The sequence below is a fragment of the Pleurodeles waltl genome, chromosome 6, assembly GCF_031143425.1.
Source record: "Pleurodeles waltl isolate 20211129_DDA chromosome 6, aPleWal1.hap1.20221129, whole genome shotgun sequence".
NCBI classification, from domain to species: Eukaryota; Metazoa; Chordata; class Amphibia; order Caudata; family Salamandridae; genus Pleurodeles; species Pleurodeles waltl.
Window position 1 is genome coordinate 950,446,041 of NC_090445.1, and position 24,433 is coordinate 950,470,473.

Here is a 24,433-nt window from a genome sequence, read left to right on the forward strand (position 1 = left end):
ATAGACTGTTAATGCTACCAGTAGAACATGATAATAAATTGGAATACATTAAGTTATCTGGAGAAGCTTCTCATGAGGAAGGAAGAGTTTTGAAGAAGATTAAGCTTTTGGTTATTGATGAGGTAAGCATGGTTTCAAATCTAATGGTTTCTTCTGTCCATCTGCGAATACAATTTTAAAACTGAATACAACATCTAGTTTCAAGGAAAGCATTTGATAGTATTTGGAGACCTACTACAAGTAACTCCTGTAAAAGGACAGCCAGTTTTTAATACTCTCTCACATGATGACACTCGAAACTCACTAGAAAGTATTTGAAATGTCAACATTTGGCAATATTTTCAATACAAAAAACTTGTGAAAAATATGCGTCAAGTTTCTGACATGGACTATGGAAACACTCTAAAGGACATCAAAGTGGGAGTTCTGACACTGGAGGCAAAATTGATGTTGGAAAGTTGAATTATTAACAAACTGTTTCCCTATAACAAGACAGCAGCTGAGCTATTGTATAACTTTTGTAAAGAGGGAGCCTACAGTTAAAGAGTGTGCAGTGTTTAATGATAACTTTCTAAAACAAGAGAATGAAAACATTTTGGAGATTACTGCTCTTGACAAAATGGTAAACCAAGGAGTAACTATACTACTTAGTGGAAAATTACAAGAAAAGTTGGACTCTTCGGAGAAATCAGTATCTAGGACTGCTGGATTATAAAAGTCTTTACGTATCTGCAAGAATTGTAGAATAATTTTAAGACTTAATTTAAATGTTGAAGAGGGTTTAGTAAATGGTGCAATGGGTAAAATTGTTGACTTAATTTTTTTCCCAAAGGTTGAATTTCTAGTTATAAAGTTTGATCAGGTTGATGGGTTGAAACAAATCACTATGGCCCTCATTTGAACCTTGGCGGTAAAAAACGCCTATCGCCATGGCGACGGCATCCAAAAACTGTCGCAACGGCTACAAGCCGTCCACCAGATTATGACCACAGCCGGATTTCTGCATGCCTGCGGATGATGGTAAGGTGGCGCTACTGCCAACATCAGCGCCACGTCAGTAGACCGCTGCCAGCCGTATTATGAGAAATGACATGGCCTGGCGGTGTTCTGCTGGCGGACGAGCTGTTGACAGCAATGCCCTTTCCAGTCTCCTGCCAGAGGACCCCCTGCACACAGGTAAGTGGGTGCTCCGACAGGGGAGGGGACTGGGGGTTGTTCTGTGTTTGTGTGGGGGTGTGTGTGTGTATGTTTGCATGTGCGTGTATGTTGGGGTGTTTTGCATGTTGGATGCGAGTGTGCATGTATCAAGGTGTGAGTGCGTGTATGTTATGTTTTGTGAATGTGTGTGTGCATGCATGTTTGAAAGTGTGTGCTGGTGAGTGTGAGTGGAAGTATGCATGAGTGGATTTTTGTGGGAATGTGTGTGTGTATGTGTGTGTATGTGTGTGAAGGGGACATGAATGTGGGGGTGGGAGCATTGGAGATGGGTGTGGGGGTTAACTGGAGAGGGATCGGGAGGGGAGGAGATCCCTATCAGTGACAGGGAAGGAATTCCCTGTCACTGATAGTACCTACCACCATGGTTTTCGTGGCAGTAAGGAAGCCAAGAAAACCATGACGGTAGGCGGGGTCATGATCCCACAGGTGGAACAGTGACGGCCCCCAGGCTAGAAATAGATATCTCCAGCCTGGCAGCTGTCACCGCCATGGCGGTTGGAGTGGTACATTGGCAGGTTGGCTTCAGCCAACCTGCCAATGTCATAATATGGCGGTACGTACCGCCAGCCTCTTGCTGGTACTTACGGCCATGTTTCAACTGTCCGCCAGGGTCCTAATGACCCCCTATGTGTTGTATGGATTTTGCTTGTGAAAGCAAGTCTCAAGATTTAAGTGTTGATGTTGCTTTCATTAACATTGGAAGTACTGTTTTTAAAGAAGGAATGCTATATGTGGCATTGTCATGAGTTCAAACATTAGCTGGTTTGTTTCTGATTGATTTTGATGAAAAAAAGTAAGTGCAGATGTAAATTGTGTAAGAAAGTGCAACAGGTTAAGAAGTAAATATGCTACCTATACAGCCTTTCACTGACCCACTGTTTTACCACTAGAACCATTCAAGCAGCCAGTTTCTCATCCACACAGACACTCACATACCCAGTCAGTCAGACATACAGCAAACTCACAGAAGAAACAATTCACCTACGTACACATTTATGCACCGTCGCTCACCAATGCAAGCTTTCATGCACCCACTCATGCACCCACTCACCTATACAAATATTCATATACCCAAATATGCACCACTCATATATACAGCTATGCAGACATACACTCACCCATACAGGCACTTACATAGTGACTCACTAACCGCTACATGAAGTAATGCAGCTACTCACCTATTTACACAGCAAGTCACTCAGTAAAGCAACCACTCATGCATCCATTCACTGCGTTTTACACTCACATACCCAAACACTTTATTATTAACGCTCAGACATACACAGATACTTATACATTAACACACTTGAATACCAACTCATTCACCCATACAGCTATTCACACAGTTACTCACACATAGATTCACTCATGCACCCAGACAGTCACCCATACATCCATTCATGCAGGAGATACTAAGCCATTCAGGTACTAACATACATAGTCATTCACTCATGCAAGTTGTAACACACTTAGTTACTCATACAATCACACACATACTTAGTCACTCAGTCAGACAACCATTAATACATTCAGACACTCAGCCATACAGTAAGTGATAGAAACTTTCATTCACCTGCACACATACTGTGACACATAGAAGTAACAAACAAACATATAACAGATAATTAATCTTTCTTTAACCAGTATGGCAGTTCTGAAAATAACCATTTTTAAAAAAAGTTGTTTTAAAATGTTGAATTTTTTGTGAGTTTTGAAACAATTTGGTTATTTTTTATTATTATATTTTTTTAAAAACTTTGTTAACAGTAGTGTTACAAAAAATAACATAACTCAAACTTTGTTTTAAACAAAAATGAAAAACTAGCACTAGTGTGCTTTGATGACATTGATTATACTTTCCACAGACTGTTCCCCTACACAAAGTTCATTTACACTTAATACAAAGCTACTCAACTATAACAAAGTCTTGCACTTTGGAAGCACAATTAGAAGGAAGAGCAATTACAGATGATGGTCAGAGCTTTTGGTCATCATTTGCATTACCCCCTCCAGCCATGCCCCTCTCTTTTTGCGCACAGGCCAAATGAGCACTATGCATGCTTTCCAAATGTTTTTTCATGGATGATGATCCACATGAATACTTTTTATCTGAGCCATGTGACAAGCAAATGACTTTTTTTACATTTACCTTTTTTTCTCCCTCTGAAATTGTAAATAAAATCCAGATGATGCTCTCCTTTCTTTTTCTTGGTTGTTCTTCAGCTTTAGAATGACTGCTAGGGTTGTTCTCTGTAGGTGAAGGAGCTGCCATCCTGCTGTTATGAAGCCATTTCTGAAAAAACAAATAACCAAAATTGAATACGAACACCACAGGTGTAAACTACCTCCTGGATAGAAAGAATATGGGAAAAAATTTGTGTGGTCTTCCTCTGCAAGGAAATGACATGTCTTTAACCAATCAAAGTTTTTTTTTGGGTCACATCTTTGTGATGCCATTGCACACTCACTGTGTCCTCATCACGCCCCTGCCATACATATGATCAAGGTTGTTATCAAAGATGTCATGAGTGCTGTAATTTGTGGGATAATTAGCAGTGCATGGTGAGGGCATGAGTTACAGTTACTTGAGATAGCGCTAACTTTAATTGATGAATTTGGTGGAAATGGTTTTGTACACTTAAAATATAAGTCTAACTATGAGGTTTCTGTAATCTTTGTTTTATAAGTGAATTTATATATTTTTTAATTCTATTTCCTAACTTTAATGTCCCTGTAACCTTTGTTTTTTTTTCAGTGAATATCTATGTTTTCTTTAACATATAGTAATTTTCATTACTATACATTAATCCAAACACCGCTGTGCATGGACTTTGGCCGTTGCGTGGCAACGGTTGGCTGCAGGGCCTGGCCACCAGCCAGTTCCTGCAGCCAACCCCCTAACCACCTAACCCTGTGTGAGAGAGAGAGAGAGAGAGAGAGACAGAGAGAGAGACAGAGAGACAGAGAGAAAGTGAGAGGTGGTGAGAAGAATCGATTTAGGCTTTGATGAATAATATATTTAGAGTGAGAGATTTCTGGACAAACTGAAAATAAACATTTTGTCAATTAAAAGAGTGAGATCACCTTTCAGAATGTAACTTAAATATTTATAGTTGGAAAGAAACTAAAGCAGGAAATGGCCACAGACTCACCTGGACTAGAACCATTAACCTTTAGTGTGCATGTCAGGTTCAAATTTTTATTAAGGATTTGGATCTACAGTATGTAAAATCAAGTCAATACAAATTCTTAAATGAACTAAAAAATCCACATTTTTTTCAACACATTAATTCACCTGACAATTTAACAAATCCATAGCAGCTTTTGCAGTTCTTACTCCATACCTTTTAAACACACTTTTAAAAATCTTCTTTGTGATAACCTTATAGCTGCAAAAACAAAAATACCATGCCCAATCGTTTGTATATTTAATTTACAAAATTAGAAATTGTTTCTTCCCTAGGAACGCCCTGTCAAGCATCAATTATAACCTTTACCGGCAAACAATTCATCCTAAAAAGCAACATACTCCTTCACATCCTATGAACCACATTCCAATTTAAATATGCCTGTAGGGTAGCCAGTTGACATGAATGAATCAAATTAACGAAACAAGACTTAGCAATACAAACAATTATGACATACAACAGAAGAATTCTTCATATAACATTTTAAAATGATTTATGATGAACATAACTCATCTTCTGAATGTTTTATTTTGACAATGTAAGCTCCAGTGCAAATTGGACATTAGATAAAATGGATTGTGCATAATGAAGGAGAATTTCCACAGCTATAAAACCCCTTAAGGTATTAGCATTACCATGTAAAATACAATACCATCTCAAGATATCTGCAATCCTCTTAATACGTACTCAACAATCCTGATTCTAATCACCATGCTTTCGCCAAGGCCATGGAATTTAAAGTACAAAGAGTGAGGATTATTTTACTTTCCACCTTATGAATACAATGCTTACATTTAACTTTCATTGTCTCTGAAGCATAAAGAAGAATGGAAGAAACCTTCATTTTATACACTGTTAAAAGATGTTTAAAATTCTTATAACCTGTTGCCCCATAAAGTGATTTTAGTGCATTTCCATGGGCATAAATTTAATTCAGGATATGCCAAATTTTGGTTGAAATAATTCTGTCCAAATAGGGGTATGATTTTACTACCTCCAAAGGAATATTTTTGAAGGACCATCTCTACCCTTTGTCCCTCAGGCAACCTTTCACAGAGCATCTCATTACGTTAGCCTTATTTATGTTAACCTTCAGAAACTCATCATCATAAAAAACAGATAAAGCATCAAGACGCTTCTGAAAGCCTTTTGGAGTCAAATCTAAAAAAACATTATCATCAGCATGGAGACCCCAAAGTCCCCAAAGAGTAACCACCTAATTTTGGGAAATCCCCACTGTTGGAAAATGGGTTATTGGTAGGGCAGGTAGGTACCTACACCTAGCAACAAGCCACAAACCTCCCCATAAGTACAGTTAGGTCTCAGTAAATTAATCCCAGCTCTACCCTTGGTAGCTTGGCATCGAGCATCAAGGCTTAACTTAGGAGACAAAGTGTAAAGCATTCAAATATCACAAAACAGTAATTAAATAAAACACAGGAAACAGTTTAAAAATCCAAAACCAATTTATAAAAATAGCTTATATTTTTATCTTTAAAATGACACAAAAACGATTAAAATCGGTTCAGGGGAACCGGAGATATTAATTTTTAAAGTATGATTATTTTCTAGCGCTTAGAAACGAAAAGCGCCAATCGGGTCATCTGGTTGCACCAGGACCGGGGCAAAGTCAAACTTTCAGGCCGACAGCGATGGAGCCCTGCTCGGCTACAAGTCGCGGGAGGCCTCGGTTAAAAAGTTACCTTCTGGCTTAGTCTCTTTTTTGATGTTTTTCTTCCCCGGGACGAACCTGCCAGTTGGATCCGACCTCCTGGAGCCCTTGTCCGGATACGCGAAGTCGGTTTCCTCGGTGGTGATTTTTACCTTCGGACTTAGTCGTTTTTTCGAGATGAAAATCCTTCGACCGGGGTAAACCTGGATCTTGATCCGACGTCCGTGGAGCCCTTCTCGGATACGATGGCTGGAAGGTCCCGGTCAACTTTTTACGTTCGGACTTAGTCTCTTTTTTGGATGTTTTTCTTTACCGGGACGAACCACGAAGTCAGGCCGGGTCGCGGTTGAGGCAAGCCGGCTAGAATTTCCGCGTCGGGTCGGTCACTTTATGGAGCTTTTTTAAAAAAATTCTCCAATCTTTTCCAAACTTCTGGGGCTTCACCCAGATGTTCTTTTAAGGTTCTTTTGGGGTCCACAGCTCACCCCAAGGGTCCAGAAGTTCTGTGATGGTCCTTGGGAAGTGCGGACTTCAACTCCCAGAATGCACCTGCCGCAAACTCCTTTTTGGCCACTGGACAGTGGTCAGCTGGTCACTTTTTCAGGAGTTGGTGCAGGGGACTCTGGATAGCAATTTTTCACCTGTAGCAAACAGGGAGTCCCTCCTTGAACCAGTGGAAGCCAGGCAAAGTCCTTCTTGTGGTGAAGCCCAAGTGTGCAGCTGGTGCAGTCCTTCTGAGTGCAGGGTCCAGGTGCAGGCCAGGGGTCCAGCAGGGCAGTCCTTCTTCTTCTTTAGTTCCTTTCTTGTTGAATTCTGGAGGGGATCTGAGGTGTGGGTGCAGGTCTGCCAGTTTTATCCTTGCTCCTGGGTGAAAAGCAGGGGGGCCCTGGTTCTCCAATCAGGGACAGGGTCGTCCCCCTGTGATGACCACTTCCTGGGAAGTGTGGCAAAAATCCATCCCAGAAGGCAACAGTCTCTAAAAATCCAACATGGATGAATCTGATTTTTGGAGGTTACATCTGGCTGAGCCCACCCACTGGTGTGGCTAAAAATCATAAACACACCCCTCTCCTGCCCTCTCCTAATCTAATCAAGGGGGCACCTAGCTGTCTGGGGTTGCAGGATGTGGGGGTGTTGCTGGGTGCTGCAAATGTCCTTCTCTGCCTTTGAAGACCAGTTTGGCAGCCCTCCCCCTTCCTGCCTCACCATCTGCTGAGGGGAGATTCTCTCCCCCAAGCACATTCCTTTGTGTGAAGCCTGGCCACTTCACACCTCATCAAGGCAGCCTGGCAGAAGCTGCTGCAGGCTGGCCAATCAGAGCACAGCAGCAAAAACAATGCAGAGCTGAAATTGGCAACTTTTTAGGTAAAGTCTAAACTTTTTACCTGAACTAGTTATATTAAATCCAACAACTGGAAGTTGTAGGATTTATTACAACAATTAATTTGATACCAAATTCTTGGTATGCAACATTTAAGGAGACTTTAAAATTTAAAATAAAGTCTGCCCATTCTAGCCTATGAAGGCCATTTACTTCAATGAGGGAAAAACGAATTTGGCTGTTTTTACCTCACCAGGGCTTATAAATCTATTTTTATAAAGTCCCTGCTTATAGTTACATGGCACCCAGCCCTAGGGGCACATAGGGCACACCTTAGGGGTGACTTATATGTAAAAATAAGGTAGTTTAAGACTTTGGAAGTACCTTTAATTCCAAAGTCGAATTTGCATATAACTTTAATTTAAAAGCAGCCAGCAAGGCAGGCTTGCTTTTAAAATGACACTGGGCACCTCAGCAGTGCACCTAGGTGTGCACCACCTATGCTGTGGTCCCTAAACCTACATGCCCTACCATATACTAGGGACTTATAGGTAGGTTAACTTAGGCAATTATAATTAGCCTAATTTGCATATCCATTTTACACAGAGCACAGGCCCTGGGACTGGTTAGCAGTACCCAGGGCACCATCAAAGTCAGGAAAACACCAGCAAAAAGAGGAAAATGGGGGCAAAAAGTTATGGGGCCTCTGCAATCAGCCCTGTTTTCTCACACAACCCCCCCCCCCAGCCCACACGCCCAGGAGACTCAGCCCAACCCTGGGAGAGTCTTCCTGGCTTGTTAGGCGAGGAAGACAGTGAAGAAAACTGGCTGTTCCTTTGCAGGGCCTACTCTGCCTTATATCCTCCTGTCAGGGTCACTCCCTATGGGTAGTGAAGCCATCCCAACAGTAAAAGGACCCAACTCAAACTGAAACTTTCCTCTAGGGGGGTCTTCCTCCTTTCTCTCTGCCAACTTGGGTAGTGAGGTGCCCACCTCCCCTACTCCAAACTTTGCTAGGGCAACACCTAGCTTACCCAAAGAGGTCACCCAACACTTGAGCAACCCCACCATGACCAATAGGGTCAGGGGGCCTACTTTGCTATTGGCCCTGGGGTCTGCCTCCCAGGCCAAGTACAGTGCTGCCAGGAAGGCTAGCACCCAGCAGAGGCTACTGACAGCTGTCAGTACCCAGAACCACACCCTAAGCTCTCCACTGACAGGTGGCTGAGCTGCTTTAGGGGCATCTTTGGGGTCCTGGCACCCCTCTTGCTGTCTAGAGTGGGGGGCTACCACGTCCTGTGGCAGACACCCTCCTTCCACTCTCCCTTCTGTCAGTGCTGGGGCAACACCTTGCATCTGGACAGCTGCCTGACTACTCAGGACTTCCTTGGGGTCAGGTGAGGCCTCACCAGTGCCAACTCTGGGCTCCCCCCCTACTGGGGCAGAAGGCCTTTGGCTCCCTGGAACTCTCTTTAAGAGTGGCCTACCCTTCCTTTTCTTCTTTCCTTTTCTTGGGGACCCCTGTCTCCTAACTGTAGGGACTGACTCCCCAGGACTTTGGGTTGGGGGGGCGCCCTGGGCGACCACCCCATCTGTGACCAGACTCACCTCTGGGAGGTCATTGCCCAGGATACAATCTAGGGGAAGGTCAGCACTGACTACCACCCTAATCCAGTCAAGGATACCCTCCCTCTCTAGGGGCACTATGGCTACAGGTTTGGAGGTGACCTCCCCTGTGGCTATCCTGACTTTCTTTGTCTTTCCTGGGACATACATGTCTGGGGTCACTAACCGGTCACTCACTATAGTGTGACTGGCACAGGTGTCTCTCAGGCCAGTGGTAGGGATCCCATTCACTTGAATGTGGTGGAAGTGCCTACTCCCACCCTCAGGGATCACCAGCTTACCATCTGGTCCTGTCTCCCAGCACAATGCTAGGAGGACTTCATCATCTGAGGAATCCTCCTCTATGGCTACACTGGACAGCCCAGTGCTAACCACCTTCCTTGGACAGGCTGCATCTCCTCTGAAGTGACCTGTCTGCTGACAGTCAAAGCAAGCCCTACTGTCCAAGAGTTTTTTTAACCCTGGGTCTCCCTGTCTCTGCTTGTCAGAGTGGGAGTGGGATTTACTCTCCTCCTTCTTAGGGTTCTGGGGTACAGAGGGAGTCTCTGTGGTGGGCTTACCACCTCCCTCCTTAGGTTTTTGGGGACCTGCCCCCCCCTTCTTGGAGTCTCCCCCCTGGGACTTGACAACCACCCTGGTTCTCAACCACTCATCAGCTGCCTCCCCTAGCTCTCTAGGGTTGGTCTGCTTAGAGTCCACTAGATGCTGGCGTAACCTTTCTTGGATACAATTGGTCAAGATGTGCTCTCTCATGATCAGATTGTATAACCCCTCATAAGTATCTACCTTGTTACCAATAATCCAGCCCTCTAGTGCCTTTAGTGAAATGTCCACAAAGTCAACCCAAGACTGGGTACTGACCTTCTGGGTGTCCCTGAACTTCATTCTATATTGCTCTGGGGTCAGACCAAACTTCTTGGCTAAGCACCTCGTCATACTAGGGTATGAATCTGCCTCCTCCCCCCTTAAGGTCAGAAGCCTATCCCTCCCTGAGTTGGGGACCAACTCCCACAAAAGGGAACCCCAGTATTGAGGCCTAACCCTTCTCATTTGGAGTGCCCTCTCAAAGGCCCCCAGCCACTTATCTATGTCATCCCCCTCTACATAAGCAGGAACCACCCCCTTGGGTAATCTGGGGCAAACTTCCCCACCCATGGACACCTCAGCTTCTTTATCGCTGCTTCCATCTCTTTTCTCTTTGTATGCCCACTTTTTCTTTTCTAGGGCCAGCTTCTCTGCTTCCAAAGCTATGTATGCTAGCTGGGCCTCCAGTTCTCTTTCTCTGATGGATGGGTTCTCTCCTCCAGAAAGGACCCCCTTCCTACCACTAGCTTTGGGCCTGCCCCTAGTGACTGTATCTACTGAGGACTGTTCTTCCTCGTCCTCACTTAGGGTCAGATGCCTTCCCTCCCCTGAGTGGTTAGAGCTTGCATCCTCCCTTCTTTCTCCCTCCTCTGGAGCTTCTTCTGACTTTACCTCTTGGGCCTCAGCCCATGCTGTCAGGGATGTGATCAGGATTTGCTTCCTGAGATCAGTGGTTGCAGGCAACCCTCTTTCAATACACAACCCCCTAAGCTGGACAACTGTCAGTGTGGGTAGGCTAGCCAGATCAAGCTCCATGGTTCCCTAGTTTTGTGTCAACAAAAACTTTTTGCAAAAATTGGAAACAAGAATTTAGAAAAATTACAAAAATTCCATAATTGAAATTAATCCAAATTAAAAATTAAAAACAATTTTTGCACTAGGACAATTTAAAGGATTTTTAGTTTGTTTTACCCAAAACTGTAACGTGATATTGAACACAAGTACAGGATCCCGTCGCTGCTTCCAATTATGTTGGAAAATGGGTTATTGGTAGGGCAGGTAGGTACCTACACCTAGCAACAAGCCACAAACCTCCACATAAGTACAGTTAGGTCTGAGTAAATTAATCCCAGCTCTACCCTTGGTAGCTTGGCATCGAGCGTCAAGGCTTAACTTAGGAGACAAAGTGTAAAGCATTCAAATATCACAAAACAGTAATTAAATAAAACACAGGAAACAGTTGAAAAATCCAAAACCAATTTATAAAAATAGCTTATATTTTTATCTTTAAAATGACACAAAAACGATTAAAATCGGTTCAGGGGAACCGGAGATATGAATTTTTAAAGTATTATTATTTTCTAGCGCTTAGAAACAAAAAGCGCCAATCGGGTCATCTGGTTGCACCAGGACCGGGGCAAAGTCAAACTTTCAGGCCGACCGCGATGGAGCCCTGCTCGGCTACAAGTCGCGGGAGGCCTCGGTTAAAAAGTTACCTTCTGACTTAGTCTCTTTTTTGATGTTTTTCTTCCCCGGGACGAACCTGCCAGTTGGATCCGACCTCCTGGAGCCCTTGTCCGGATACGCGAAGTCGGTTTCCTCGGTGGTGATTTTTACCTTCGGACTTAGTCGTTTTTTCGAGATGAAAATCCTTCGACCGGGGTAAACCTGGATCTTGATCCGACGACCGTGGAGCCCTTCTCGGATACAATGGCTGGAAGGTCCCGGTCAACTTTTTACGTTCGGACTTAGGGGGTCATTCCAACCCTGGCGGTCAATGACCGCCGGGTTGGAGGACCGCGGGAGCACCGCCGACAGGCCGGCGGTGCTCCCAAGGGCATTCCGACCGCGGCGGTAAAGCCGCGGTCGGACCGGCAACACTGGCGGTCTCCCGCCAGTGTACCGCCGCCCTTTGGAATCCTCCAAGGCGGCGCAGCTAGCTGCGCCGCCGAGGGGATTCCGAACCCCCCTACCGCCATCCAGTTCCCGGCGGTCCGCCCGCCGGGAACCGGATGGCGGTAGGGGGGGTCGCGGGGCCCCTGGGGGCCCCTGCAGTGCCCATGCCACTGGCATGGGCACTGCAGGGGCCCCCGTAAGAGGGCCCCTACAAGTATTTCACTGTCTGCTTGGCAGACAGTGAAATACGCGACGGGTGCAACAGCACCCGTCGCACCTTCCCACTCCGCCGGCTCGATTACGAGCCGGCATCCTCGTGGGAAGGGAGTTTTTCCCTGGGCTGGCGGGCGGACTTTTGACGACCGCCCGCCAGCCCAGGGAAAAACTTAGAATACCCTCCGCGGTCTTTCGACCGCGAGCGGTATTTCGGGGGGGGGAAGTCTGGCGGGCGGCCTCCGCCGCCCGCCAAACTTGGAATGACCCCCTTAGTCTCTTTTTTGGATGTTTTTCTTTACCGGGACGAACCACGAAGTCAGGCCGGGTCGCGGTTGAGGCAAGCCGGCTAGAATTTCCGCGTCGGGTCGGTCACTTTATGGAGCTTTTTTTCAAAAATTCTCCAATCTTTTCCAAACTTCTGGGGCTTCACCCAGATGTTCTTTTAAGGTTCTTTTGGGGTCCACAGCTCACCCCAAGGGTCCAGAAGTTCTGTGATGGTCCTTGGGAAGTGCGGACTTCAACTCCCAGAATGCACCTGCCGCAAACTCCTTTTTGGCCACTGGACAGTGGTCAGCTGGTCACTTTTTCAGGAGTTGGTGCAGGGGACTCTGGATAGCAATTTTTCACCTGTAGCAAACAGGGAGTCCCTCCTTGAACCAGTGGAAGCCAGGCAAAGTCCTTCTTGTGGTGAAGCCCAAGTGTGCAGCTGGTGCAGTCCTTCTGAGTGCAGGGTCCAGGTGCAGGCCAGGGGTCCAGCAGGGCAGTCCTTCTTCTTCTTTAGTTCCTTTCTTGTTGAATTCTGGAGGGGATCTGAGGTGTGGGTGCAGGTCTGCCAGTTTTATCCTTGCTCCTGGGTGAAAAGCAGGGGGACTCTGGTTCTCCAATCAGGGACAGGGTCATCCCCCTGTGATGACCACTTCCTGGGAAGTGTGGCAAAAATCCATCCCAGAAGGCAACAGTCTCTAAAAATCCAACATGGATGAATCTGATTTTTGGAGGTTACATCTGGCTGAGCCCACCCACTGGTGTGGCTAAAAATCATAAACACACCCCTCTCCTGCCCTCTCCTAATCTAATCAAGGGGGCACCTAGCTGTCTGGGGTTGCAGGATGTGGGGGTGTTGCTGGGTGCTGCAAATGTCCTTCTCTGCCTTTGAAGACCAGTTTGGCAGCCCTCCCCTTCCTGCCTCACCATCTGCTGAGGGGAGATTCTCTCCCCCAAGCACATTCCTTTGTGTGAAGCCTGGCCACTTCACACCTCATCAAGGCAGCCTGGCAGAAGCTGCTGCAGGCTGGCCAATCAAAGCACAGCAGCAAAAACAATGCAGAGCTGAAATTGGCAACTTTTTAGGTAAAGTCTAAACTTTTTACCTGAACTAGTTATATTAAATCCAACAACTGGAAGTTGTAGGATTTATTACAACAATTAATTTAATACCAAATTCTTGGTATGCAACATTAAAGGAGACTTTAAAATTTAAAATAAAGTCTGCCCATTCTAGCCTATGAAGGCCATTTACTTCAATGAGGGAAAAACAAATTTGGCTGTTTTTACCTCACCAGGGCTTATAAATCTATTTTTATAAAGTCCCTGCTTATAGTTACATGGCACCCAGCCCTAGGGGCACATAGGGCACACCTTAGGGGTGACTTATATGTAAAAATATGGTAGTTTAAGACTTTGGAAGTACCTTTAATTCCAAAGTCGAATTTGCATATAACTTTAATTTAAAAGCAGCCAGCAAGGCAGGCTTGCTTTTAAAATGACACTGGGCACCTCAGCAGTGCACCTAGGTGTGCACCACCTATGCTGTGGTCCCTAAACCTACATGCCCTACCATATACTAGGGACTTATAGGTAGGTAAACTTAGCCAATTATAATTAGCCTAATTTGCATATCCATTTTACACAGAGCACAGGCCCTGGGACTGGTTAGCAGTACCCAGGGCACCATCAAAGTCAGGAAAACACCAGCAAAAAGAGGAAAATGGGGGCAAAAAGTTATGGGGCCCCTGCAATCAGCCCTGTTTTCTCACACAACCCCCCCCCCCAGCCCACACGCCCAGGAGACTCAGCCCAACCCTGGGAGAGTCTTCCTGGCTTGTTAGGCGAGGAAGACAGTGAAGAAAACTGGCTGTTCCTTTGCAGGGCCTACTCTGCCTTATATCCTCCTGTCAGGGTCACTCCCTATGGGTAGTGAAGCCATCCCAACAGTAAAAGGACCCAACTCAAACTGAAACTTTCCTCTAGGGGGGTCTTCCTCCTTTCTCTCTGCCAACTTGGGTAGTGAGGTGCCCACCTCCCCTACTCCAAACTTTGCTAGGGCAACACCTAGCTTACCCAAAGAGGTCACCCAACACTTGAGCAACCCCACCATGACCAATAGGGTCAGGGGGCCTACTTTGCTATTGGCCCTGGGGTCTGCCTCCCAGGCCAAGTACAGTGCTGCCAGGAAGGCTAGCACCCAGCAGAGGCTACTGACAGCTGTCAGTACCCAGAACCACACCCTAAGCTCTCCACTGACAGGTGGCTGAGCTGCTTTAGGGGCATCTTTGGGGTCCTGGCACCCCTCTTGCTGTCTAGAGTGGGGGGCTACCACCTCCTGTGGCAGACACCCTCCTTCCACTCTCCCTTCTGTCAGTGCTGGGGCAACACCTTGCATCTGGACAGCTGCCTGACTACTCAGGACTTCCTTGGGGTCAGGTGAGGCCTCACCAGTGCCAACTCTGGGCTCCCCCCCTACTGGGGCAGAAGGCCTTTGGCTCCCTGGAACTCTCTTTAAGAGTGGCCTACCCTTCCTTTTCTTCTTTCCTTTTCTTGGGGACCCCTGTCTCCTAACTGTAGGGACTGACTCCCCAGGACTTTGGGTTGGGGGGGCGCCCTGGGCGACCACCCCATCTGTGACCAGACTCACCTCTGGGAGGTCATTGCCCAGGATACAATCTAGGGGAAGGTCAGCACTGACTACCACCCTAATCCAGTCAAGGATACCCTCCCTCTCTAGGGGCACTATGGCTACAGGTTTGGAGGTGACCTCCCCTGTGGCTATCCTGACTTTCTTTGTCTTTCCTGGGACATACATGTCTGGGGTCACTAACCGGTCACTCACTATAGTGTGACTGGCACAGGTGTCTCTCAGGCCAGTGGTAGGGATCCCATTCACTTGAATGTGGTGGAAGTGCCTACTCCCACCCTCAGGGATCACCAGCTTACCATCTGGTCCTGTCTCCCAGCACAATGCTAGGAGGACTTCATCATCTGAGGAATCCTCCTCTATGGCTACACTGGACAGCCCAGTGCTAACCACCTTCCTTGGACAGGCTGCATCTCCTCTGAAGTGACCTGTCTGCTGACAGTCAAAGCAAGCCCTACTGTCCAAGAGTTTTTTTAACCCTGGGTCTCCCTGTCTCTGCTTGTCAGAGTGGGAGTGGGATTTACTCTCCTCCTTCTTAGGGTTCTGGGGTACAGAGGGAGTCTCTGTGGTGGGCTTACCACCTCCCTCCTTAGGTTTTTGGGGACCTGCCCCCCCCTTCTTGGAGTCTCCCCCCTGGGACTTGACAACCACCCTGGTTCTCAACCACTCATCAGCTGCCTCCCCTAGCTCTCTAGGGTTGGTCTGCTTAGAGTCCACTAGATGCTGGCGTAACCTTTCTTGGATACAATTGGTCAAGATGTGCTCTCTCATGATCAGATTGTATAACCCCTCATAAGTATCTACCTTGTTACCAATAATCCAGCCCTCTAGTGCCTTTAGTGAAATGTCCACAAAGTCAACCCAAGACTGGGTACTGACCTTCTGGGTGTCCCTGAACTTCATTCTATATTGCTCTGGGGTCAGACCAAACTTCTTGGCTAAGCACCTCGTCATACTAGGGTATGAATTTGCCTCCTCCCCCCGTAAGGTCAGAAGCCTATCCCTCCCTGAGTTGGGGACCAACTCCCACAAAAGGGAACCCCAGTATTGAGGCCTAACCCTTCTCATTTGGAGTGCCCTCTCAAAGGCCCCCAGCCACATATCTATGTCATCCCCCTCTACATAAGCAGGAACCACCCCCTTGGGTAATCTGGGGCAAACTTCCCCACCCATTGACACCTCAGCTTCTTTATCGCTGCTTCCATCTCTTTTCTCTTTGTATGCCCACTTTTTCTTTTCTAGGGCCAGCTTCTCTGCTTCCAAAGCTATGTATGCTAGCTGGGCCTCCAGTTCTCTTTCTCTGATGGATGGGTTCTCTCCTCCTGAAAGGACCCCCTTCCTACCACTAGCTTTGGGCCTGCCCCTAGTGACTGTATCTACTGAGGACTGTTCTTCCTCGTCCTCACTTAGGGTCAGATGCCTTCCCTCCCCTGAGTGGTTAGAGCTTGCATCCTCCCTTCTTTCTCCCTCCTCTGGAGCTTCTTCTGACTCTACCTCTTGGGCCTCAGCCCATGCTGTCAGGGATGTGATCAGGATTTGCTTCCTGAGATCAGTGGTTGCAGGCAACCCTCTTTCAATACACAACCCCCTAAGCTGGACTACTGTCAGTGTGGGTAGGCTAGCCAGATCAAGCTCCATGGTTCCCTAGTTTTGTGTCAACAAAAACTTTTTGCAAAAATTGGAAACATGAATTTAGAAAAATTACAAAAATTCAATAATTGAAATTAATCCAAATTAAAAATTAAAAACAATTTTTGCACTAGGACAATTTAAAGGATTTTTAGTTTGTTTTACCCAAAACTGTAACGTGATATTGAACACAAGTACAGGATCCCGTCGCTGCTTCCAATTATGTTGGAAAATGGGTTATTGGTAGGGCAACAGGACACCTAGCAACAAGCCACAAACCTCCACATAAGTACAGTTAGGTCTCAGTAAATTAATCCCAGCTCTACCCTTGGTAGCTTGGCATCGAGCGTCAAGGCTTAACTTAGGAGACAAAGTGTAAAGCATTCAAATATCACAAAACAGTAATTAAATAAAACACAGGAAACAGTTTAAAAATCCAAAACCAATTTATAAAAATAGCTTATATTTTTATCTTTAAAATGACACAAAAACGATTAAAATCGGTTCAGGGGAACCGGAGATATGAATTTTTAAAGTATTATTATTTTCTAGCGCTTAGAAACAAAAAGCGCCAATCGGGTCATCTGGTTGCACCAGGACCGGGGCAAAGTCAAACTTTCAGGCCGACCGCGATGGAGCCCTGCTCGGCTACAAGTCGCGGGAGGCCTCGGTTAAAAAGTTAACTTCTGACTTAGGTGGTCATTCTGACCCTGGCGGTCTTTGACCGCCAGGGCGGAGGACCGCGGGAGCACCGCCGACAGGCCGGCGGTGCTCCAATGGGGATTCCGACCGCGGCGGTAAAGCCGCGGTCGGACCGGCACCACTGGCGGGGTCCCGCCAGTGTACCGCGGCCCCATTGAATCCTCCGCGGCGGCGCAGCTTGCTGCACCGCCGCGGGGATTCCGACCCCCCCTACCGCCATCCAGATCCCGGCGGTCCGACCGCCGAGATCCGGATGGCGGTAGGGGGGGTCGCGGGGCCCCTGGGGGCCCCTGCAGTGCCCATGCCACTGGCATGGGCATTGCAGGGGCCCCCGTAAGAGGGCCCCTACATGTATTTCACTGTCTGCTGCACAGACAGTGAAATACGCGACGGGTGCAACTGCACCCGTCGCACAGCTTCCACTCCGCCGGCTCGATTCCGAGCCGGCTTCATCGTGGAAGCCTCTTTCCCGCTGGGCTGGCTGGCGGTCTGAAGGCGACCGCCCGCCAGCCCAGCGGGAAAGTCAGAATTACCGCCGCGGTCTTTCGACCGCGGAACGGTAACCTGACGGCGGGACTTTGGCGGGCGGCCTCCGCCGCCCGCCAAGGTCAGAATGAGGGCCTTAGTCTCTTTTTTGATGTTTTTCTTCCCCGGGACGAACCTGCCAGTTGGATCCGACCTCCTGGAGCCCTTGTCCGGATACGCGAAGTCGGTTTCCTCGGTGGTGATTTTTACCTTCGGACTTAGTCGTTTTTTCGAGATGAAAATCCTTCGACCGGGGTAAACCTGGATCTTGATCCGACGTCCGTGGAGCCCTTCTCGGATACAATGGCTGGAAGGTCCCGGTCAACTTTTTACGTTCGGACTTAGGGGGTCATTCCAACCCTGGCGGTCAATGACCGCCGGGTTGGAGGATCGCGGGAGCACCGCCGACAGGCCGGCGGTGCTCCCAAGGGCATTCCGACTGCGGCGGTAAAGCCGCGGTCGGACCGGCAACACTGGCGGTCTCCCGCCAGTGTACCGCCACCCTTTGGAATCCTCCAAGGCGGCGCAGCTAGCTGCCCCGCCGAGGGGATTCCGAACCCCCCTACCGCCATCCAGTTCCCGGCGGTCCGCCCGCCGGGAACCGGATGGCGGTAGGGGGGGTCGCGGGGCCCCTGGGGGCCCCTGCAGTGCCCATGCCACTGGCATGGGCACTGCAGGGGCCCCCGTGAGAGGGCCCCTACAAGTATTTCACTGTCTGCTTCGCAGACAGTGAAATACGCGACGGGTGCAACAGCACCCGTCGCACCTTCCCACTCCGCCGACTCGATTACGAGCCGGCATCCTCGTGGGAAGGGAGTTTTTCCCTGGGCTGGCGGGCGGACTTTTGGCGACCGCCCGCCAGCCCAGGGAAAAACTTAGAATACCCTCCGCGGTCTTTCGACCGCGGAGCGGTATTTCGGAGGGGGGAAGTCTGGCGGGCGGCCTCCGCCGCCCGCCAGACTTGGAATGATCCCTTAGTCTCTTTTTTGGATGTTTTTCTTTACCGGGATGAACCACGAAGTCAGGCCGGGTCGCGGTTGAGGCAAGCCGGCTAGAATTTCCGCGTCGGGTCGGTCACTTTATGGAGCTTTTTAAAAATAATTCTCCAATCTTTTCCAAACTTCTGGGGCTTCACCCAGATGTTCTTTTAAGGTTCTTTTGGGGTCCACAGCTCACCCCAAGGGTCCAGAAGTTCTGTGATGGTACTTGGGAAGTGCGGACTTCAACTCCCAGAATGCACCTGGCGCAAACTCCTTTTTGGCCACTGGACAGTGGTCAGCTGGTCACTTTTTCAGGAGTTGGTGCAGGGGACTCTGGATAGCAATTTTTCACCTGTAGCAAACAGGGAGTCCCTCCTTGAACCAGTGGAAGCCAGGCAAAGTCCTTCTTGTGGTGAAGCCCAAGTGTGCAGCTGGTGCAGTCCTTCTGAGTGCAGGGTCCAGGTGCAGGCCAGGGGTCCAGCAGGGCAGTCCTTCTTCTTCTTTAGTTCCTTTCTTGTTGAATTCTGGAGGGGATCTGAGGTGTGGGTGCAGGTCTGCCAGTTTTATCCTTGCTCCTGGGTGAAAAGCAGGGGGGCCCTGGTTCTCCAATCAGGGACAGGGTCGTCCCCCTGTGATGACCACTTCCTGGGAAGTGTGGCAAAAATCCATCCCAGAAGGCAACAGTCTCTAAAAATCCAACATGGATGAATCTGATTTTTGGAGGTTACATCTGGCTGAGCCCACCCACTGGTGTGGCTAAAAATCATAAACACACCCCTCTCCTGCCCTCTCCTAATCTAATCAAGGGGGCACCTAGCTGTCTGGGGTTGCAGGATGTGGGGGTGTTGCTGGGTGCTGCAAATGTCCTTCTCTGCCTTTGAAGACCAGTTTGGCAGCCCTCCCCCTTCCTGCCTCACCATCTGCTGAGGGGAGATTCTCTCCCCCAAGCACATTCCTTTGTGTGAAGCCTGGCCACTTCACACCTCATCAAGGCAGCCTGGCAGAAGCTGCTGCAGGCTGGCCAATCAGAGCACAGCAGCAAAAACAATGCAGAGCTGAAATTGGCAACTTTTTAGGTAAAGTCTAAACTTTTTACCTGAACTAGTTATATTAAATCCAACAACTGGAAGTTGTAGGATTTATTACAACAATTAATTTGATACCAAATTCTTGGTATGCAACATTTAAGGAGACTTTAAAATTTAAAATAAAGTCTGCCCATTCTAGCCTATGAAGGCCATTTACTTCAATGAGGGAAAAACGAATTTGGCTGTTTTTACCTCACCAGGGCTTATAAATCTATTTTTATAAAGTCCCTGCTTATAGTTACATGGCACCCAGCCCTAGGGGCACATAGGGCACACCTTAGGGGTGACTTATATGTAAAAATAAGGTAGTTTAAGACTTTGGAAGTACCTTTAATTCCAAAGTCGAATTTGCATATAACTTTAATTTAAAAGCAGCCAGCAAGGCAGGCTTGCTTTTAAAATGACACTGGGCACCTCAGCAGTGCACCTAGGTGTGCACCACCTATGCTGTGGTCCCTAAACCTACATGCCCTACCATATACTAGGGACTTATAGGTAGGTTAACTTAGCCAATTATAATTAGCCTAATTTGCATATCCATTTTACACAGAGCACAGGCCCTGGGACTGGTTAGCAGTACCCAGGGCACCATCAAAGTCAGGAAAACACCAGCAAAAAGAGGAAAATGGGGGCAAAAAGTTATGGGGCCCCTGCAATCAGCCCTGTTTTCTCACACAACCCCCCACCCCCAGCCCACACGCCCAGGAGACTCAGCCCAACCCTGGGAGAGTCTTCCTGGCTTGTTAGGCGAGGAAGACAGTGAAGAAAACTGGCTGTTCCTTTGCAGGGCCTACTCTGCCTTATATCCTCCTGTCAGGGTCACTCCCTATGGGTAGTGAAGCCATCCCAACAGTAAAAGGACCCAACTCAAACTGAAACTTTCCTCTAGGGGGGTCTTCCTCCTTTCTCTCTGCCAACTTGGGTAGTGAGGTGCCCACCTCCCCTACTCCAAACTTTGCTAGGGCAACACCTAGCTTACCCAAAGAGGTCACCCAACACTTGAGCAACCCCACCATGACCAATAGGGTCAGGGGGCCTACTTTGCTATTGGCCCTGGGGTCTGCCTCCCAGGCCAAGTACAGTGCTGCCAGGAAGGCTAGCACCCAGCAGAGGCTACTGACAGCTGTCAGTACCCAGAACCACACCCTAAGCTCTCCACTGACAGGTGGCTGAGCTGCTTTAGGGGCATCTTTGGGGTCCTGGCACCCCTCTTGCTGTCTAGAGTGGGGGGCTACCACCTCCTGTGGCAGACACCCTCCTTCCACTCTCCCTTCTGTCAGTGCTGGGGCAACACCTTGCATCTGGACAGCTGCCTGACTACTCAGGACTTCCTTGGGGTCAGGTGAGGCCTCACCAGTGCCAACTCTGGGCTCCCCCCCTACTGGGGCAGAAGGCCTTTGGCTCCCTGGAACTCTCTTTAAGAGTGGCCTACCCTTCCTTTTCTTCTTTCCTTTTCTTGGGGACCCCTGTCTCCTAACTGTAGGGACTGACTCCCCAGGACTTTGGGTTGGGGGGGCGCCCTGGGCGACCACCCCATCTGTGACCAGACTCACCTCTGGGAGGTCATTGCCCAGGATACAATCTAGGGGAAGGTCAGCACTGACTACCACCCTAATCCAGTCAAGGATACCCTCCCTCTCTAGGGGCACTATGGCTACAGGTTTGGAGGTGACCTCCCCTGTGGCTATCCTGACTTTCTTTGTCTTTCCTGGGACATACATGTCTGGGGTCACTAACCGGTCACTCACTATAGTGTGACTGGCACAGGTGTCTCTCAGGCCAGTGGTAGGGATCCCATTCACTTGAATGTGGTGGAAGTGCCTACTCCCACCCTCAGGGATCACCAGCTTACCATCTGGTCCTGTCTCCCAGCACAATGCTAGGAGGACTTCATCATCTGAGGAATCCTCCTCTATGGCTACACTGGACAGCCCAGTGCTAACCACCTTCCTTGGACAGGCTGCATCTCCTCTGAAGTGACCTGTCTGCTGACAGTCAAAGCAAGCCCTACTGTCCAAGAGTTTTTTTAACCCTGGGTCTCCCTGTCTCTGCTTGTCAGAGTGGGAGTGGGATTTACTCTCCTCCTTCTTAGGGTTCTGGGGTACAGAGGGAGTCTCTGTGGTGGGCTTACCACCTCCCTCCTTAGGTTTTTGGGGACCTGCCCCCCCCTTCTTGGAGTCTCCCCCCTGGGACTTGACAACCACCCTGGTTCTCAACCACTCATCAGCTGCCTCCCCTAGCTCTCTAGGGTTGGTCTGCTTAGAGTCCACTAGATGCTGGCGTAACCTTTCTTGGATACAATTGGTCAAGATGTGCTCTCTCATGATCAGATTGTATAACCCCTCATAAGTATCTACCTTGTTACCAATAATCCAGCCCTCTAGTGCCTTTAGTGAAATGTCCACAAAGTCAACCCAAGACTGGGTACTGACCTTCTGGGTGTCCCTGAACTTCATTCTATATTGCTCTGGGGTCAGACCAAACTTCTTGGCTAAGCACCTCGTCATACTAGGGTATGAATCTGCCTCCTCCCCCCGTAAGGTCAGAAGCCTATCCCTCCCTGAGTTGGGGACCAACTCCCACAAAAGGGAACCCCAGTATTGAGGCCTAACCCTTCTCATTTGGAGTGCCCTCTCAAAGGCCCCCAGCCACATATCTATGTCATCCCCCTCTACATAAGCAGGAACCACCCCCTTGGGTAATCTGGGGCAAACTTCCCCACCCATGGACACCTCAGCTTCTTTATCGCTGCTTCCATCTCTTTTCTCTTTGTATGCCCACTTTTTCTTTTCTAGGGCCAGCTTCTCTGCTTCCAAAGCTATGTATGCTAGCTGGGCCTCCAGTTCTCTTTCTCTGATGGATGGGTTCTCTCCTCCTGAAAGGACCCCCTTCCTACCACTAGCTTTGGGCCTGCCCCTAGTGACTGTATCTACTGAGGACTGTTCTTCCTCGTCCTCACTTAGGGTCAGATGCCTTCCCTCCCCTGAGTGGTTAGAGCTTGCATCCTCCCTTCTTTCTCCCTCCTCTGGAGCTTCTTCTGACTCTACCTCTTGGGCCTCAGCCCATGCTGTCAGGGATGTGATCAGGATTTGCTTCCTGAGATCAGTGGTTGCAGGCAACCCTCTTTCAATACACAACCCCCTAAGCTGGACTACTGTCAGTGTGGGTAGGCTAGCCAGATCAAGCTCCATGGTTCCCTAGTTTTGTGTCAACAAAAACTTTTTGCAAAAATTGGAAACATGAATTTAGAAAAATTACAAAAATTCAATAATTGAAATTAATCCAAATTAAAAATTAAAAACAATTTTTGCACTAGGACAATTTAAAGGATTTTTAGTTTGTTTTACCCAAAACTGTAACGTGATATTGAACACAAGTACAGGATCCCGTCGCTGCTTCCAATTATGTTGGAAAATGGGTTATTGGTAGGGCAACAGGACACCTAGCAACAAGCCACAAACCTCCACATAAGTACAGTTAGGTCTCAGTAAATTAATCCCAGCTCTACCCTTGGTAGCTTGGCATCGAGCGTCAAGGCTTAACTTAGGAGACAAAGTGTAAAGCATTCAAATATCACAAAACAGTAATTAAATAAAACACAGGAAACAGTTTAAAAATCCAAAACCAATTTATAAAAATAGCTTATATTTTTATCTTTAAAATGACACAAAAACGATTAAAATCGGTTCAGGGGAACCGGAGATATGAATTTTTAAAGTATTATTATTTTCTAGCGCTTAGAAACAAAAAGCGCCAATCGGGTCATCTGGTTGCACCAGGACCGGGGCAAAGTCAAACTTTCAGGCCGACCGCGATGGAGCCCTGCTCGGCTACAAGTCGCGGGAGGCCTCGGTTAAAAAGTTACCTTCTGACTTAGTCTCTTTTTTTATGTTTTTCTTCCCCGGGACGAACCTGCCAGTTGGATCCGACCTCCTGGAGCCCTTGTCCGGATACGCGAAGTCGGTTTCCTCGGTGGTGATTTTTACCTTCGGACTTAGTCGTTTTTTCGAGATGAAAATCCTTCGACCGGGGTAAACCTGGATCTTGATCCGACGTCCGTGGAGCCCTTCTCGGATACAATGGCTGGAAGGTCCCGGTCAACTTTTTACGTTCGGACTTAGGGGGTCATTCCAACCCTGGCGGTCAATGACCGCCGGGTTGGAGGACCGCGGGAGCACCGCCGACAGGCCGGCGGTGCTCCCAAGGGCATTCCGACCGCGGCGGTAAAGCCGCGGTCGGACCGGCAACACTGGCGGTCTCCCGCCAGTGTACCGCCGCCCTTTGGAATCCTCCAAGGCGGCGCAGCTAGCTGCGCCGCCGAGGGGATTCCGAACCCCCCTACCGCCATCCAGTTCCCGGCGGTCCGCCCGCCGGGAACCGGATGGCGGTAGGGGGGGTCGCAGGGCCCCTGGGGGCCCCTGCAGTGCCCATGCCACTGGCATGGGCACTGCAGGGGCCCCCGTGAGAGGGCCCCTACAAGTATTTCACTGTCTGCTTTGCAGACAGTGAAATACGCGACGGGTGCAACAGCACCCGTCGCACCTTCCCACTCCGCCGGCTCGATTACGAGCCGGCATCCTCGTGGGAAGGGAGTTTTTCCCTGGGCTGGCGGGCGGACTTTTGGCGACCGCCCGCCAGCCCAGGGAAAAACTTA